Here is a 16,281-nt window from a genome sequence, read left to right on the forward strand (position 1 = left end):
TATTCTTCTTTCTTCTCTCTTCCTCCTTTTCTTCTTTTCTTTTTCATGTCGTCCTAAGGTCATCGACGACCTCTTTTATTCATGTTGGATTGTTATTTGCCGAGCTCCTTTTCGACTTTTACGCCGTTCGAAGATACCCGGTTGTCATTTTTCTGTCAATGGCTGCAGGCTCGCTTGGGGCCATTCGGGCCTGGGGTCCCTCCTAGGGCTTGAATTCGGAGATCCGAGCTTCTGTCACCCTGAGTAAGTTGTCCTATTTTGTGTCAAAAACTTCCTCAAAAGCTGGGACTCCCGATGGGAGCCCCAGTCCTTGTGGTGACAGAGTTTTCTGTACCTCGACCGCTGTCCGTTTTCCAATCGTAGCTGTCATGGTCCGTTGCCTTCCTTTTTCCTTTTCACTCAAAATTTTTCTCCGCTGAAGTCAAGGCGAAGTTCGGCTCCCGTGGGAGTCCGGACGGAACCCTCCTGTGATTGGAGTCGTGGGCGGATTCCGGCTCCCGTAGGAGTCCGGATGGAGTCTTCCTTAGCGTCGTGGTCGGAGCTCGGCTCCCGTAGGAGTCCGGGTGGAGTCTTCCTTAGCGTTGTGGACGGAGCCCGACTCCCGTAGGAGTTCGGGTGGAGTTTTCCTTGGCATCGTGGATGGAGTCCGGCTCCCGTAGGAGTCTGGGTGGAGTCTTCCTTGGCGTCGTGGATGGAGCCCGGCTCCCGTAGGAGTCCGGGTGGAGTCTTCCTTCGCGTCGTTGTCGGAGCCCGGCTCCCGTAGGAGTCTGGGTGGAGTCTTCCTTGGCGTCGTGGATGGAGCCCGGCTCCCGTAGGAGTCCGGGTGGAGTTTTCCTTGGCATCGTGAACGGGGTCCGACTCCCATAGGAGTCCGGGCCTTCCACTTTGCTCGAGCCAGGGCGAGGTTCTCCTCCCGTTCCCGGCTTGGCTGTGGGGGCGCGTTAGGGTGCTGTAAGGCCTCTCCCTCCATCCGATCTGAAAGAACCGGGCCTTCCACTTTGCTCATGTCAGGACGAGGTTCTCCTCCTGTTCCTGACATGGCTGTGGGGGCACATTAGGGCGCTGTAAGGCCTCTCCCCCCATCCGGTCTAAAAGAACCGGGCCTTTGACTTTGCTCATGTCAGGACGAGGTTCTCCTCCTGTTCCTGACATGGCTGTGGGGCCACATTAGGGCACTGTAAGGCCTCTCCCCCCATCCGATCTAAATGGAACCGGACCTTCGACCTTGCTCATGTCAGGACGAGGTTCTCCTCCTGTTCCTGACATGGCTGTGGGGGTACAATAGGGCGCTATAAGGCCTCTCTCCCCATCCGGTCTAAGTGGAACCGGGCCTTCGACTTTGCTCATGTCAGGATGAGGTTCTCCTCCTGTTCCTGACATGGCTGTGGGGGCACATTAGGGCGCTGTAAGGCCTCTCCCCCCATCCGGTCTAAAAGAACCGGGCCTTTGACTTTGCTCATGTCAGGATGAGGTTCTCCTCCTATTCCTGACATGGCTGTGGGGCCACATTAGGGCACTGTAAGGCCTCTCCCCCCATCCGATCTAAATGGAACCGGACCTTCGACCTTGCTCATGTCAGGACGAGGTTCTCCTCCTGTTCCTGACATGGCTGTGGGGGTACATTAGGGCGCTATAAGGCCTCTCTCCCCATCCGGTCTAAGTGGAACGGGCCTTCGACTTTGCTCATGTCAGGATGAGGTTCTCCTCCTGTTCCTGACATGGCTGTGGGGGCACATTAGGGCGCTGTAAGGCCTCTCCCCCCATCCGGTCTAAAAGAACCGGGCCTTTGACTTTGCTCATGTCAGGATGAGGTTCTCCTCCTGTTCCTGACATGGCTGTGGGGGCACATTAGGGCACTGTAAGGCCTCTCTCCCCATCCGGTCTAAAAGAACCGGGCCTTCGATTTGCTCACGTCAGGACGAGGTTCTCCTCCTGTTCCTGACATAGCTGTGGGGGCACATTAGGGCATTGTCAGGCCTCTCCCCCAATCCAATTTCGAGATAGTCGGACTTTCATTTTAGGTATGTTAGGACGGGGTTCTCCTCCGTTCCTAACATAACTTTGTTTCAAGCATTTGGAGGGGTCATATCCAGTCGTAATAAATCCACGTCAGATGGGAAGAGTACGTCAAGTAGAAAGAAATTTAGATTCAAGGTGAAATCGTAAGTGATACATTTACAGATTTTTCGAGTTCCACGATCGCAGGTGGTTCGCTCTTCCTTGAGGCCCTCCGGTGATGGAGTCGATGGTCCCGATGGGAGGCCGGTCCCCGGGTTGCTCCTCCCTTCTTGGCGATTCAGGCTACGGAAGGGCCCTTGGCCGATCTCCTCTACCCTCAGTCCTGCGTCGGATGAACCTGTCGAGTCGACCTCACCGAATGAGCTCCTCGATCTCGTCTCGGAGCTGGATGCATTCCTCTGTGTCGTGGCCGTGGTCGCGGTGGTAGAGGCAGAACTTGTTGGGGTTGCGCTTCCCGGGGTGTGTGCGCATCCTCTCCGGCCTAGGGAGCTGCTCCCTGACCTCCATCAATACCTGGGCCTTCGAGGCGTTGAGGGGGGCGTAGTTGCAGAATCTCCCTGGTGGGGAACCCCGCCGAACCCCGCGATCCGGGCTTCTCTGCCTGTGCGCTCGGGGTGGAGTATGGGCGTGCCTATGCCCAGGAGGGGATCGAGAACGCAGCCGGACTTCCTTTGGCCTTTTTTCAATTGCGGGCTTACTCGAGTCTCCCGCTTGCCGCTCCCTCGCCGTCTCTTCATCCTTCATTTTGAAGGCTTCTTCCGCTCGGGCGTATCCTTCGGCCCGGACCAGCAAATCAGCAAAATCTCTGGGATACTTCTTCTCCAGGGAGAACAAAATATCATTCTTCTGAAGGCCACCCTTCAGGGCGGCCATTGCGACTGATTGGTCCAAGTTCCGGACCTCCAGTGCCGTGACGTTGAAGCGGTTGATGTAGGCCCGAATGGACTCCCCTTCCCTTTGCTTGATGTTGATGAGGGACTCCGAACCCTTCCGGGGGCGCCGGCTGCTGACAAAATGGGCCACAAATTGGTGGCTCATTTGGTCGAAGGAAAAGATGGTACCCGGTTTCAAAGTCGAGTACCAGTTCCTCGCCGCTCCCTTCAAGGTGGACGGGAAGGCCCGGTATAAAATGGCATCAGGAGCACCGTGAAGCAGCATCATCGTCCGGAAGGCCTCCAGATGATCAACCGGGTCCGAAGTCCCGTCGTAGCTTTCGAACTGGGGAAGCTTGAAGTTTGGCGGGATCGGTTCCTGCATGATTATTTGGGAGAAGGGAGGGTCAGTACAAATATCCTCACCATAAGCGGGGGGCGCATGGCGGAGTTCTTCGATCCGTCGGTTCATCTCCTGGAGCCTCCGGTCCAGGAGATCCTCTCGACTTCGAGTCTCGAGGGTCCTCTGGCAAAACGGGGGTAGGGATCTTTCAGGGGTGGAGTCGTGGTCTGATTGAGGGCTCTCTACCCTCGGGTTCGTTTTCCCAAGAAGGACGGGGCGGCTGGCACAGGTGGCCCGCCCCACCGTCGGATTCTGGTGTTTCGGGGATGCCCTTTCCGGGCGTACCGATGCCTGCGGCTGCTGCTGCTGCATAGCTTGCATAGCTTCGGTGAGGCCTCTGACCTGCTGCGCCAGCAAGTCGAACTGCTCCGCGCCGACCGCCGTCGTCGAAGGAGGAGGAGGAGGTTGAGAAACAGGAGGGGAGGCCGGAGCCTGAGATCTGGCCGCGGAGGCCATGGACCGTCGCGTGGATGCCTTGCGAGGAGGCATCAAGTATGGATCCCGTGGGGGAACAAGGAGTGGGTGTCGGAGGAGACGATCGGGGGTGGCTCCGTTGAACGCTCCTTCAAGAACAAGGGTACTGCGAAGACACAGCCCCTTCCTCTAGCGCCAATCCTGTTGGTGCAAAAATCCGCTTGCGCCGGAGAAGCTGGAGTCGAGAAGTCGCGGTCGCCGTCGGGACCTGCAAAGGAAGTCTAAATCGGAGGTGGGGTTGCTCCAGCAAGACCCTCCGACGCTCAAGTCAGTTCTCTGTCTCAACAAGAATGGAGTGCTCGAACGGAGAATTTAGCAGAGTTTTTAGATGAAAGATGAGAGCTTATCGAATAACGTATCTGGAGCCTCCTTTTATAGGCGGAGGGGGCAGTAGCCTGACAGCGACATCTGTAACCGTCTGGCAGTGGGCTGCCCAGGGTCAGGCGGAGTTTGCTGCGAAGAGTGGTGGAGTGGACCCATGGCTATCACCGGGGTGTGCCACGTGGAGTCTGTCGCGGGGAGTGGAGCGGCGTCTGTTGTCGCGACTTGCCAGCGGATGGGAGAATCATGCGGTATCCGTCGCAGGAAGTGGAGCAGGATCGTGGCCGTTATTGTGGCCTGCCAGGGAGTAGTGGAGCTGCACGAGATCCGTCGTAGAAAGTGGAGCAGTGCTGTGACCGTTACTGCGGCCTGTCAGGGAGTGATGGAGCTGCGCGAAATCCACCGCAAGAAGTGGAGCAGGATCATGGCCATTATTGTGGCCTGTCAGGGAGTGACGGAGCTGTGCGAAATCCGTCACAGAAAGTGGAGCAGGATCGTGGCCGTTATTGTGGCCTGCCAGGGAGTGCAGATCCGTCGGTTGAAGTTCGGCAGTGGTTGGAGCTGATGACGAAGTCTGGCTCCCGTAGGAGTTCGGACGGAGTCCTCCTTACGGTTGGGGTCATGGGCGGAGCCCGGCTCCCGTGGGAGTCCGGGCGGTGTCCTCTCGGAGTTGAAGTCGCGGGCGGAGCCCGGCTCCCGTAGGAGTCCGGGCGGAGTCCCCTGCAATCAAAATCAGGTGTGAAGTCTGGCTCCCGTAGGAGTCCGGACGGATCTTACCGACAGTCGAAGTTGGCGACGGAGCCCGGCTCCCGTGGGAGTCCGGACGGAGTCCCCCTTGAGGTTGGAGTCATGGGTGGAGTCCGGCTCCCGTGAGAGTCCGGGTGGAGTCCCCTGCAATCAAAATCAGGTGCGAAGTCCGGCTCCCGTAGGAGTCCGAGCGGAGTCTTCCTGCAATTAAAGTCAAAGGCGAAGTTCGGCTCCCGTAGGAGTCCGACAAGGCTTACTGGCAGTTGATGTTGAGGACGGAGCCCGACTCCCGTAGGAGTTCGGGCGGAGTCCCTCTTGAGGTTGGAGCTGTGGACAGAGCCCATCTCCCATGGGAGTTCGGGCGGAATCCTTCTGCAGTTGAAGTTTGCGACGTAGCCCGGCTCCTGTAGGGGTCCGGGCCGAGCTCGCAAGGGCTAATCCCGCTGAGAACTTCGGCTGTGGGTATTTTGTACCCAACAGGTCCCAATCCAATTGAAAATTAGTTAGATTAAAAACCCCATTGATTTAGGAATTGATTCTTAATGGATATCAGGAAAGTTTTTTAATAATAGGGCTTGATCCAATCAAGCATATTTTCAAATGGCATTTGATCAAATCAAAGCCTATTATCCAATAGGGTTAGATCCAATCCAAGCCTATTTATAAAATAATTTCATATTCATGCATCTCTAAGATCAATTGGAATAAGTCTTCTTATTCAATAGGGCTACATCCAATTAATCCAAATCTAATTTAATTGAATCCAATTCAATTAGATCTAATCCAATCTCCATTGCTCAATCAAATTGAGTCAATTAACAATCATATTATTAATTAATTATTTTTTTTATTTACTAACCATTAGTAAATAATTTATTACAACCTTTACGTAGGATTAATCATCAATCAAATTGATAAATAAATCATTCAATGATTCATAATCGTCGATTAGCCATTTGATAAGACAGGTACTTCTATGTGTGAGACCCCATAGGTTTGAACCTAAGCCGGTAGCACAAGAACAATTCTTATACTAATCAATGTAACCATCTAGCAATGAGACTCGACGTCCAGATAGGTCGAGTGTATGCCTAGCAACACTCTAGAACCCATATAGATATAGTTACTGTATAATTCATCCCTTTGATATTTGATGCTTAAGGATGACTTGGATTAAACTATCAACCCAAGAAGAGTGATCCACATTATGTCTCAACCTTAAAAATTCTGTGACTCCTCACTAGGACTACTTTGGCTAAAATTTTGCTAAATTGAAATATAATGATGCATCATCTTCAATTTTATTTGGAGCGGTCAATCTCATCTTGACTCGCACTCAGACTTCAGAAGTACTTGATTGTATCCAGAAATTTTTCATCATCGAATTAGAAATTCAGTTAGTCCAGTACTAAAGTACAGTGAGTTACTTGTAAGTCATCGAAGCAGTCTCAGGTTCGAGGGATATTTATACCCATATCCCATCAGAGCAGTCCTTGACAGTAGAATACTCTAATAGTGATCACGCTCAGTGAAATATACTCCTACAAATTATCCATATACCATATCCGTGTCACCACATGTCTTGATTAAGAAGACAACCAACCAATATGGCATACAACAACCTATTCTCGATACAATTATCGTCCTTGTGATAATTGTATCATTTGATCGCGAGCAGGATTTAAGAACCACATGATAAATCTTCTTTATCATTTTAGAAGTAGTTTTAAGGACTTTATTATAACATATGAGTTCTATTTTAGAAGATATATTCCTTATGATGAATCTACCAGATAACATTTATTATTTTATAATTCATATACTTATATGGAGTACAATCATCTACAACCTAAATGATTGGCTTTAGGATATATTTTTCAACAACTCTCACTTGAACTAAAATTAATCAGATTAGTATCAAATACCCATCTTCCATTTTGGATCATCGAACTCATTAGATCTGATTGCTCTAGTCAATGGGTTGGTCAAGTTCTCTTTTCAGTCGATCTTTCTAAGGTCGACTTTATTTCAATCTTATTGAATAAGTTGATTGCAATATAGAAAATATTTGATTCTTAGATAGAACATCAATTCTTCAACTTGAGTTATGGCTCTAGTACTGCTGTCAATATAGAAAGATTGGACCATCAATGGAGGGTGCCACTCCATGCTTGTAGATGAACTTTCATAACCAAACAACTTCTTTACCAGCATCAAATGCTGCAAAGCCATATCGCAAATAAAATTGGCTACTAACTATTGCATGAAACCTTTCCAGCATGTTGCTCATCTTTTTAGGATGAAAACACAATCTAACACAACTTTGTCATTTTCATCTGATTAAAAACTGAAATCAGTATTCCATAGGTTTTAAGTCAGATGCTCCATAAACGAGCCATTGGTCCTTAGTATTTCATAAATATTTAAGAATGATTTTCATAACCTTCCAAATCTTTATGGAGAACAGAGATGACAACCAAACTTTTATTCTCTGTAATATAGGGATGTCATTTTCGATTAAGAAAATTTCATCCAAACAGCACAAAGAATGATTTTACAGAACTATTAGCCCATTTGTACATACAGGATTCTGTTTCATTCTTAACGAAGCTATATATTCAAAATATATATTCTAACTCTGAGAAGCTTGATTCAATCTGAATGGACTTGAGGATTGCACAAGAAAACCATCTCGTCATAGTCAACACTATAACTTTGATAAAATCTTTTGGCAATTAGACAGAATTAATAGGTCTCCACCTTTTCATCTATGCCTCTTATCCATCTAAAATCTACTCACACCTTATGGGTCTTATCCTTTTAGGTGAACCAACGAATGTCCATACATCATTGATCTTTATAGACTTCATTTCAGATTTAATGGCTTCAAGCCACTTCTCAATGTTAGATTCCTATATTGCATCTGTATGAGAGATCAAATCTCCATCTCAAATCTAAAAATTGAAGTATCTATTCGACTGATACGGTACTGTAATATGTATTCAAGGATGCCTTAATATCGGGTTTCGAATTTGATCTAATCAACTCTGGTTCTATTGGTTTGTGTCAGAGTTGGTTCTTCTACCTATCAAGCTTCACCAAGGTTGCTCTTAACAGCATCAGTTTTTTCACCAAGAAACTTCTTTTTCAAAAAAAATACCTTAAGATTCATGAACATCTCATGTCCATTAGGAAGGTGGAAGAAATATTCTTAAATAATATTTATCCGACCAAGATCCAAGCTAATCGATTAGTGAACATTTCACATAAGTTTGACACCCCAAACCTAAAGTAAGTGAGTATCGAATTATCCAAGTTCATATCTCATATGGAGTTTTGGTGATCGATTTGCTTGGAATGTTCTCGAGCACATATCAAGTAGTCTCTAAAATATGACCTCAGGTAGACCAGCAAACCCCATAGTGGACCGAACCATGTCTAACAAGATTCAATTCTCCTTTTCAGACATCTTTTTAAATAGTGATGTCTTAGGAGAGATCCATTAAGAGAGAATCTAATTTTCTCTAAGACATGTCAAAACTTACTTTAAAGGTATTCACATCATTAGTCAAACCGATGAATTCTAATACAATTTACAGTTTATTTTTCTACCTCATTATAGAATCATTTGAATATTTTAATTGATTTAGATTTATACTTCATAAGCAAGACACACTCATACCAAGATAGATCGTCAGAGATTTAATGAAGTAGTAAAGCCCTCTTCCCATATTTATGTTCATGAGTGCAAATACATCAATATGTATCAAACTCAGAACATTGCTGGCTCATTCATCCTTTTCAATAAAAGGTGACTAAGTCAACTATGTCAAAAATAAGCTTTAGTGACATTATCTAATCTAGGATACTAGTCAGATGTGTACACTATACTAACAGACTATTGTACTAAGTTTATATCATTTTCAATTGTCTACTCATTATTATAGTATCATTCACAATGATATTACAATAATCATACTTATTGACACCATCAATAAAATGGGATAAAAGGGACAATCAGTTAAAAATAACATCTTTAGGGTTGAAAATAAGTTCGATGATTTCTAATGTTAAGACTGGAACAGACTTTCATGTCTTGCATTCAGGAGTCTCTTGCCATTTTCAAACCTTCTACTACCCTGAAGTCTTTTATAATTATTTACAAATATGACTTGCACTATTGGTATTCTATACGTAGATAGTCGTATTACCAATAGAGAAACTTCAAGGAGTTATCACATAATATCTTGGCCAGCAACGATTTGCTGATTTCTTTTTTTTAAGTCTGTTTGGGTTAGTCTGAGACTTCTTGATTAATTCTCTTAAAAACTATATTCAACTTCTAATACTGGCTATTAAAGTTAGATCTGATAATATTTTCACTGTCTAGCCGTGAAGAGAGCAACTATTTTCCAGTCATTTCTGAAAAGAGAATAATTAACCTATTAGTATATGAATTATTTTAATCCTAAAGATTTGGACTTTAGTCAAAGATTCTCCTACTATTTTATACGAATTGGTGGCCTCTACCTCCAATTCGAGGAATTACTTTAATTCCTTAGCGAGTGCTAAAATCTACACAGACTGCATTCAGGCCCAAGCGTGGCTCGACCAACCCTAGTGCATCCATGGGTAGGTTCACAACCAATTGTTTCTCCAAATAATTTGTAGCAATCAGATTTTTGCCCCAGGCATTCCTTCAGCAGGCGTGTGGTATCTCCACTGAAAATCTTGGTTAGGTCCAACCATTAACATGACAACATCAAGTGCATCCAACAAAATAGATATCCAAGCCTGAAATGGCTCGGCCAACCTGAGCATTGATCTGAAGGTACAATAAGATGGTCATATAATGGATGATAATTCCAATACATAATAGACACCAGGCATGTGACGCCTCCAATGCCAATTTGGAATATTGAACTCATTATCACACACCTTAATAGGAGGCTATGATCTAGTTATCCCCATAACTAGCTTATTTTATAGACTTAATAATTTAGAGGATTTGGTTAATTTATCTTAGAGGACATCAGTCGACCTACAAGTCATAATGCTCCCACTGACTTCACCAAGTCATGAGAAAGATTAGTGACTAGTGGGTCCAACCGGCATGTCGTAGATCCTCCCACTGACTTTACCAAGTTATGAGAAGAATTATAGATAAGTCGGTCCAGGATACCTAAATCAGTTATACTGATTAGCCTTAACAACATGGGTCAACTCGAGTCACCTAGCGATCTAATTAGCCTAATGACTCAGGCTTAACTTTTGAGTCTGAATCAATGTCCATTTGGTTTGATCAAAGATATAGACTCGATCAAATACAACTATTATTTTTGATCTAGAGTACTCTTGATCTAATCTAAATCAACTATTGATTAGATTGGATCAACTACTCTTTTTAGTCCATTAAGTCTTTGATTCTAACCTTAAGTCTAATCCAATTAAAAAGACCTAATTTAGGCTAACCCATGCCCCATGTTTTATGCAATGTCATTAGATCTTTATTTACAATTCTAGATCTAAAATATATTTTTAATTCTTAATTAAGTATAGTATCAACATGGGTTAAGGTTATAAAATAATTTCTTATGTAAACTTTTTACATTAAATCATGAAATCTTTTAGATCAAATCTAAATTTTTTCATGATTTTCAATCAAAGCAATTTTAATTAATCAAGATTAGATGTAACTAGTTTCTTCACAACTTGTATCACATACAACAACACTTAGGGTTTTAAAATCTAAGATTTTGCAAGAAAGTAAGTTTTCTCTTTTTGCTTTCTTCTTCATGGGATCTCACAATGGCACCCCTACACATCATGAAGAGCACCCCATTGAATGGGAAGAGAGGATCATATAACCCTACTTGCTCCTATGACCAGACGGCCTGGTGATTACCCAATCTGAGTACTTTGCTACTCAGAATATCTAATCTAATTCACATATCATATATACAAAAATTTAGATCAAATCTAAATTGTATTAGATCTGATTTTACATTAAATTATACCTAAAATCAGATAATGACACATCTCATGCATAGGTAAATCTAGATTTTAACTCTACATGTATATATATTTATATCATAATGAACCTGGCTCTGATACCATTTGAAGGAAAGTGCGATTGATGATGTGCATGTATTTTAAAAATTTTACAGCAGAATATACATAGATTAAATAATTTAATCTATAATACATGCATAGATCAAATCTAAATCACCATATAGAATCTATGACATAAACTAATATGAATGTATATACATCTAAAATCTAAAATTCAGTGAATATAGAACATATCTAAGTGTAATTAGATCATATCTAATTCATATTTAGATAATATCTAAAAATTAATTGAGATCAAAATCTTATATCTGAGCGTGGATAGTAGATCACCGCATCTAAAATCTGTGAAGATGGTTCTTGATGATGCTTGGCAGCCACACACACGTCCGACCTCTACGGGTATCCACACGAAGTTCTGGTGCTGATCGATCTCTTCAGGAGTGCTAGCTCGTAAAGACACCATCCTCTGGCTGATTTGAGAGAAACATGATGGAATTGAAGAATAAGGAGATCCTTTCCTTTTCTTCCTAAATCCATGCATCTGATCTCTACAATAGAGATCAAGAGAAGAATCCTTTCTTCTCAATTTTACATGCACAAGAGAAAATATTTTTCTCTTTCTTTTACGCCCTTAAGAAGAACTTTTCTTCTCTGATTTTTTATGATAAAAATTAGATCTAATCTAATTTTTTATGCTAAAAATTATATAAAATTTTGAGATCTAGAAAAATCCAAATGAGGGATCCAAGAGAAGAATTGTTCTTCTCTCTTCTTCTCCATTTTTCTTCTTGATCTAGAACTCAAGGAAGTCCCAAACACCCAACTAGATTTTTTTGATATTTCTTCTCTAAATTTTCATGTTAAAAATTAGATCTAATCTAATTTTTATTTTAAAAAAAATAAAAAAAAATCTAGAAAAAGAACTCCTTCTTCAAGGCTGCGCACAAGAAAGAAGATCCATCTTCTTTCTTGATCTAAAACATCAAGAATCCCCAAACCCAAATCAATTTTTTTTTAATATTTTTTTCTAAATCTATATATTAAAAATTAGATTTAATCTAATTTTTATGTTAAAAAAATAAAAAAAAATCTAGAAGAAGAACTCCTTCTTCTTCGAGGCTGCACGCAAGAAAGAAGACCCTTCTTTTTTCTTGATCTTTCTCTTCTTGGGAAGAACTTTTCTTCTCTAATTTTTTGCTGTATAACCAACAGAAAAAACTCTCTTTGATGTCCAAAAATTAGTAAGAAAAAATTAAGAAAATATACCAAAAAGAAGAGCAGAAAGTGGATATTGCGAGAAGGATCTTTGGGCGTCCAACTCTTGGACGCCCCCCTCCTTGTTTTGGGCAACCATAAAGAGGAGATGGGGTACCTTCTTTATCACGGGAGGGAGAGGAGAGGGGTGTGGCACTTCTTCATGGGGCATGGGGTTTCTCACAGTAAAAAATAGGGCATGGAGAATTAATTATCATATGGGGTGGCTTTGTTTTGGGTTTAGTCCTATTCCCAAATAAGATTCAAGATCTTGATCAAATTCTAACTAGTTCTTGGATCCAATCCTAACTAATTTAAAAATTAGTTATAACAAATAACTAATTGGATCCTAACCCAATTAGGCTCCAATCCAATTGGAAACTAGTTAGATTAAAAATCTCATCGATTCAGGAATTGATTCTTAATGGATATCAGGGAAGTTTTTTAATAATAGGGCTTGATCCAATCAAGCATATTTTCAAATGACATTTGATCAAATCAAAGCCTATTATCCAATAGACTTAGATCCAATCCAAACCTATTTATAAAATAATTTCATATTCATGCATCCCTAAGATCAATTGGAATGAGTCCTGTTATTCAATAGGGCTACATCCAATTAATCCAAATCCAAGCTAATTGAATCTAATTCAATTAGATCTAATCCAATCTTCATTGCTCCATCAAATTGAGCTAATTAATAATCATATTATTATTTAATCATTCTTCTAATTTACTAACTATTAATAAATATTTTTTTACAATCTTTGCATAAGATTAATCATCAATCAAATTGATAATTAAATCTTTCAACGATTCATAATCGTCGATCAGCCATTTGATCAGACAGGTACTTCTATGTGTGTGACCCCATAGGTTCGAACCTAAGTCAGCAGCATAAGAATAATTCTTATACTAATCGATATAACCATCTAGCAATAAGATCCGACGTCCGGATAGGCTGAGTGTATGCCTAGCAACACTCTAGAACCCATATGGATATAGTTATTGTATAATTTATCCTTTTGATACTTGATACTCAAGGATGACTTTGGGTTAAACTGTTAACCCAAAAAGAGTGATCTACATTGTGTCTCAACCTTAAAAATCCTGTGACTCTTCACTAGGACTACTTTGGCCAAAGTTTTACTAAATTGAAACATAATGATGCAACATCTTCAATTTTACTTAGAGCGATTAATCCCATCTTGACTCGCACTCAGACTTTTCAAGTACTTGACTGTACCCAAAAATCTTCCGTCATCGAATTAGAAATTCTGATAGTCCGACACCAAAGCACAGTGAGTTGCTTGCAAGTCACCGAGGCAGCTTTAGATCCGAGGGACACTTATACCCATATCTCATCAGAGCAGCCCTTGACAGTAGAATGCTCTGGTAGTGGTCACGCTCAGTGAAATGTACTCCTACAAATTACCCATATACCATACCCATATCACCACATGCCTTGGTTAAGAGGACAACCAACCAATATGGTATATAACGACCTATTCTCAATACAATTATCATCCTTATGACAATTATATCATTTGGTCATGAGCAAGATTTAAGAACCACATGATAAATCCTTCTTTATCATTTTAGAAGTAGATCTAAGGACTTCATCATAACGTATGAGTTCTATTTTAGAAGATATATTCCTTATGATGAATTTGTCAGATAACATTTATCATTTTATAATTCATATACTTATATGGAGTACAATCATCTATAACCTAGATAATTGATTTAGGATATATTTTCCAACACCACCATCATCAGGCGAGGAGAACCCCAGTTCTATGATTAGAAAGGGAACGAAAATCTCCTGTTTCGCCCAAATGTGAAAGTAGAAGGAAGGAAGAAAAAAAGAAATAAAAAGAAAAGAAAAGAAAAGAAAAGAAAGAAACAAAAAAAAGAAGAGAGCTTCTCTCTCTCTTCTCTCCTTGCTTTCATTTTTTCTCTCCCTATCTTCTCTCTCTACTTTCTCTCTCTACATTCTCTCAAGTTTCTCCCTCTATGATTTTCTCTTTCTAAATTATTTCTCTTTCCTAGGGTTTTCTAGATCCTTAAGAAGATTGATAATGAATTTGATCTGATTGAAAGAAAAGTTTGGATCCGTAGTCACGAGATAGTATACCAGCACCCACGTTGATCAGACCACGAACCACTAGATTTGATCATCCATGATTTTACTTTAAATCATCAGTATACTGGTTTAACTGTGACTTAATTAGATCATTTTGATTAGATCAATCGAGATGTTGGACTGTGTCATCTAATCAATTTGAATTGTATCTCATAAATTTTCTCTCCACTAAATTTCTCTCTCTATTTGATTTATAAACTCAATAAAGAAATCTTGACCCTATCACTTTGAAAATCTAATTTAATTCGATAGCTAAACTCTAGACCATCTATGTCCTAATTGAATTTTGATCGGATGAAATTAGATGATCGGACCAATCTAGACTATTGGATGCAGGTATCCATCAATCCTATTTTTTTAATTATTTATATCTTTTCTAATTATTAGACTTAATCCTGTATAGGGTTATAGATGTCTGATTATAGCATACCACGATATAATCTATGAATCGAAGATTTTGAAAAAAAAATTATGGGATTATGTAGATTTGTTGGAATGCGTATGAAGTAAGTAGTGCTTCATTTTTTTTTAAATTTTTTGATAAATTATAATATATTTTTTTGATATATTTATGAAATGATGTATGAATTGGATGAATGATATTTTGTTATGAAAAGTATCTTATTTTGATATATTATGATGAAGCATGATTAAATATATTAATTTTATTATATATTATATTGAGTGATTTGGATACCACATATTATATATTTTTTTATCAAACTAGAATAAGAGATATGATTTATGAAGAATTTTGGTTCAAGAATAATATGAATTGACAACCTGACTATGTAAAGTATCCCACCAATGGAGGCAAATATGTTAGCAATTGATTTATTCTGAGGATTTATGTCACTAGTGAGACCAGTAATATATCATCAATGAGACCAGTGGTTCCAAAAAATTTTGTGATCAAATGATTCACAGCTCACCGTAAGATGATACGTGATATTATGACCCTACCATAGAGAAAATATAGTCATAGCTCATGGTTAATGAAAAAAACTTGAGAATGAAAGAAATTAAAATCTTGAAAGAAACTCAATTTTTTTTAAAAAAAATAAATTTGGCATGTACTATATTGCATAATTAAAATTGATTTCAAATTGATGAACTCTATATACTTATTTTTTATAAATAATTATTTACTTTAATATCTGATGAAATTTATTTAAAGTGATCATTACTTATTAGACTGTCTAGCTCATTACCTCTTATTTTATTATTTTTACAGATGTTAAGAAATTAAGATGATATAAGATATGAATGGGAGAATGATTAGAAGCAGAAGCTCTATACTTTTATTATAGATTGAAAGTCTTATTGAATTTAATGTAAAGCCTATTGAATATTATTAAATTTATTGAGATATTAAAGTTAAAATTTAGATTGTTATATTTTTGATTTAAATTATTGACTAATTATTTTACTGTTATTTTATGATAGCATGATAAGATACCTTGTATGCTTATGGAGAGAGTTTCCTATGAGTATGTGACAGTTGCCATGATCTCTGACTCATGATCTCTTGTCGGGGACATGACAATTAAAATGGTATCAGAGCATTAGTGGATGAATTAAGACGTAAAACCAAATATAAGATGAGTGTATGTGGGTAGGCACTAGAGATATTATAGTATAGATCTTTGATGATTGTAGTGTGAGGTATCTTTATGAATTTTAAATATTATGATTATGTATGAAAGGATCACAAGAGATCATAACACATAGAGTTTGAAATATGATGGATAATCAATAGATTATGTTATGATTTGCTCGATTTGATCTAAACTAATTGCAAAAGGATTGATCATGAATATTTATTGTGTAGTATGATTATTAATTTAATTATTAATTTTTTTAGTAAATTGCAAGCTTAAATTTGATATGAAAAAATATTGTGATATTGCCCTTAGTTTTAAAATTAATTATTTAGTGACAAGATGAAAATTTATTCATAAAAGTATTACTTC

Source organism: Elaeis guineensis, chromosome 3, assembly GCF_000442705.2.
Source record: "Elaeis guineensis isolate ETL-2024a chromosome 3, EG11, whole genome shotgun sequence".
NCBI classification, from domain to species: domain Eukaryota; kingdom Viridiplantae; phylum Streptophyta; class Magnoliopsida; order Arecales; family Arecaceae; genus Elaeis; species Elaeis guineensis.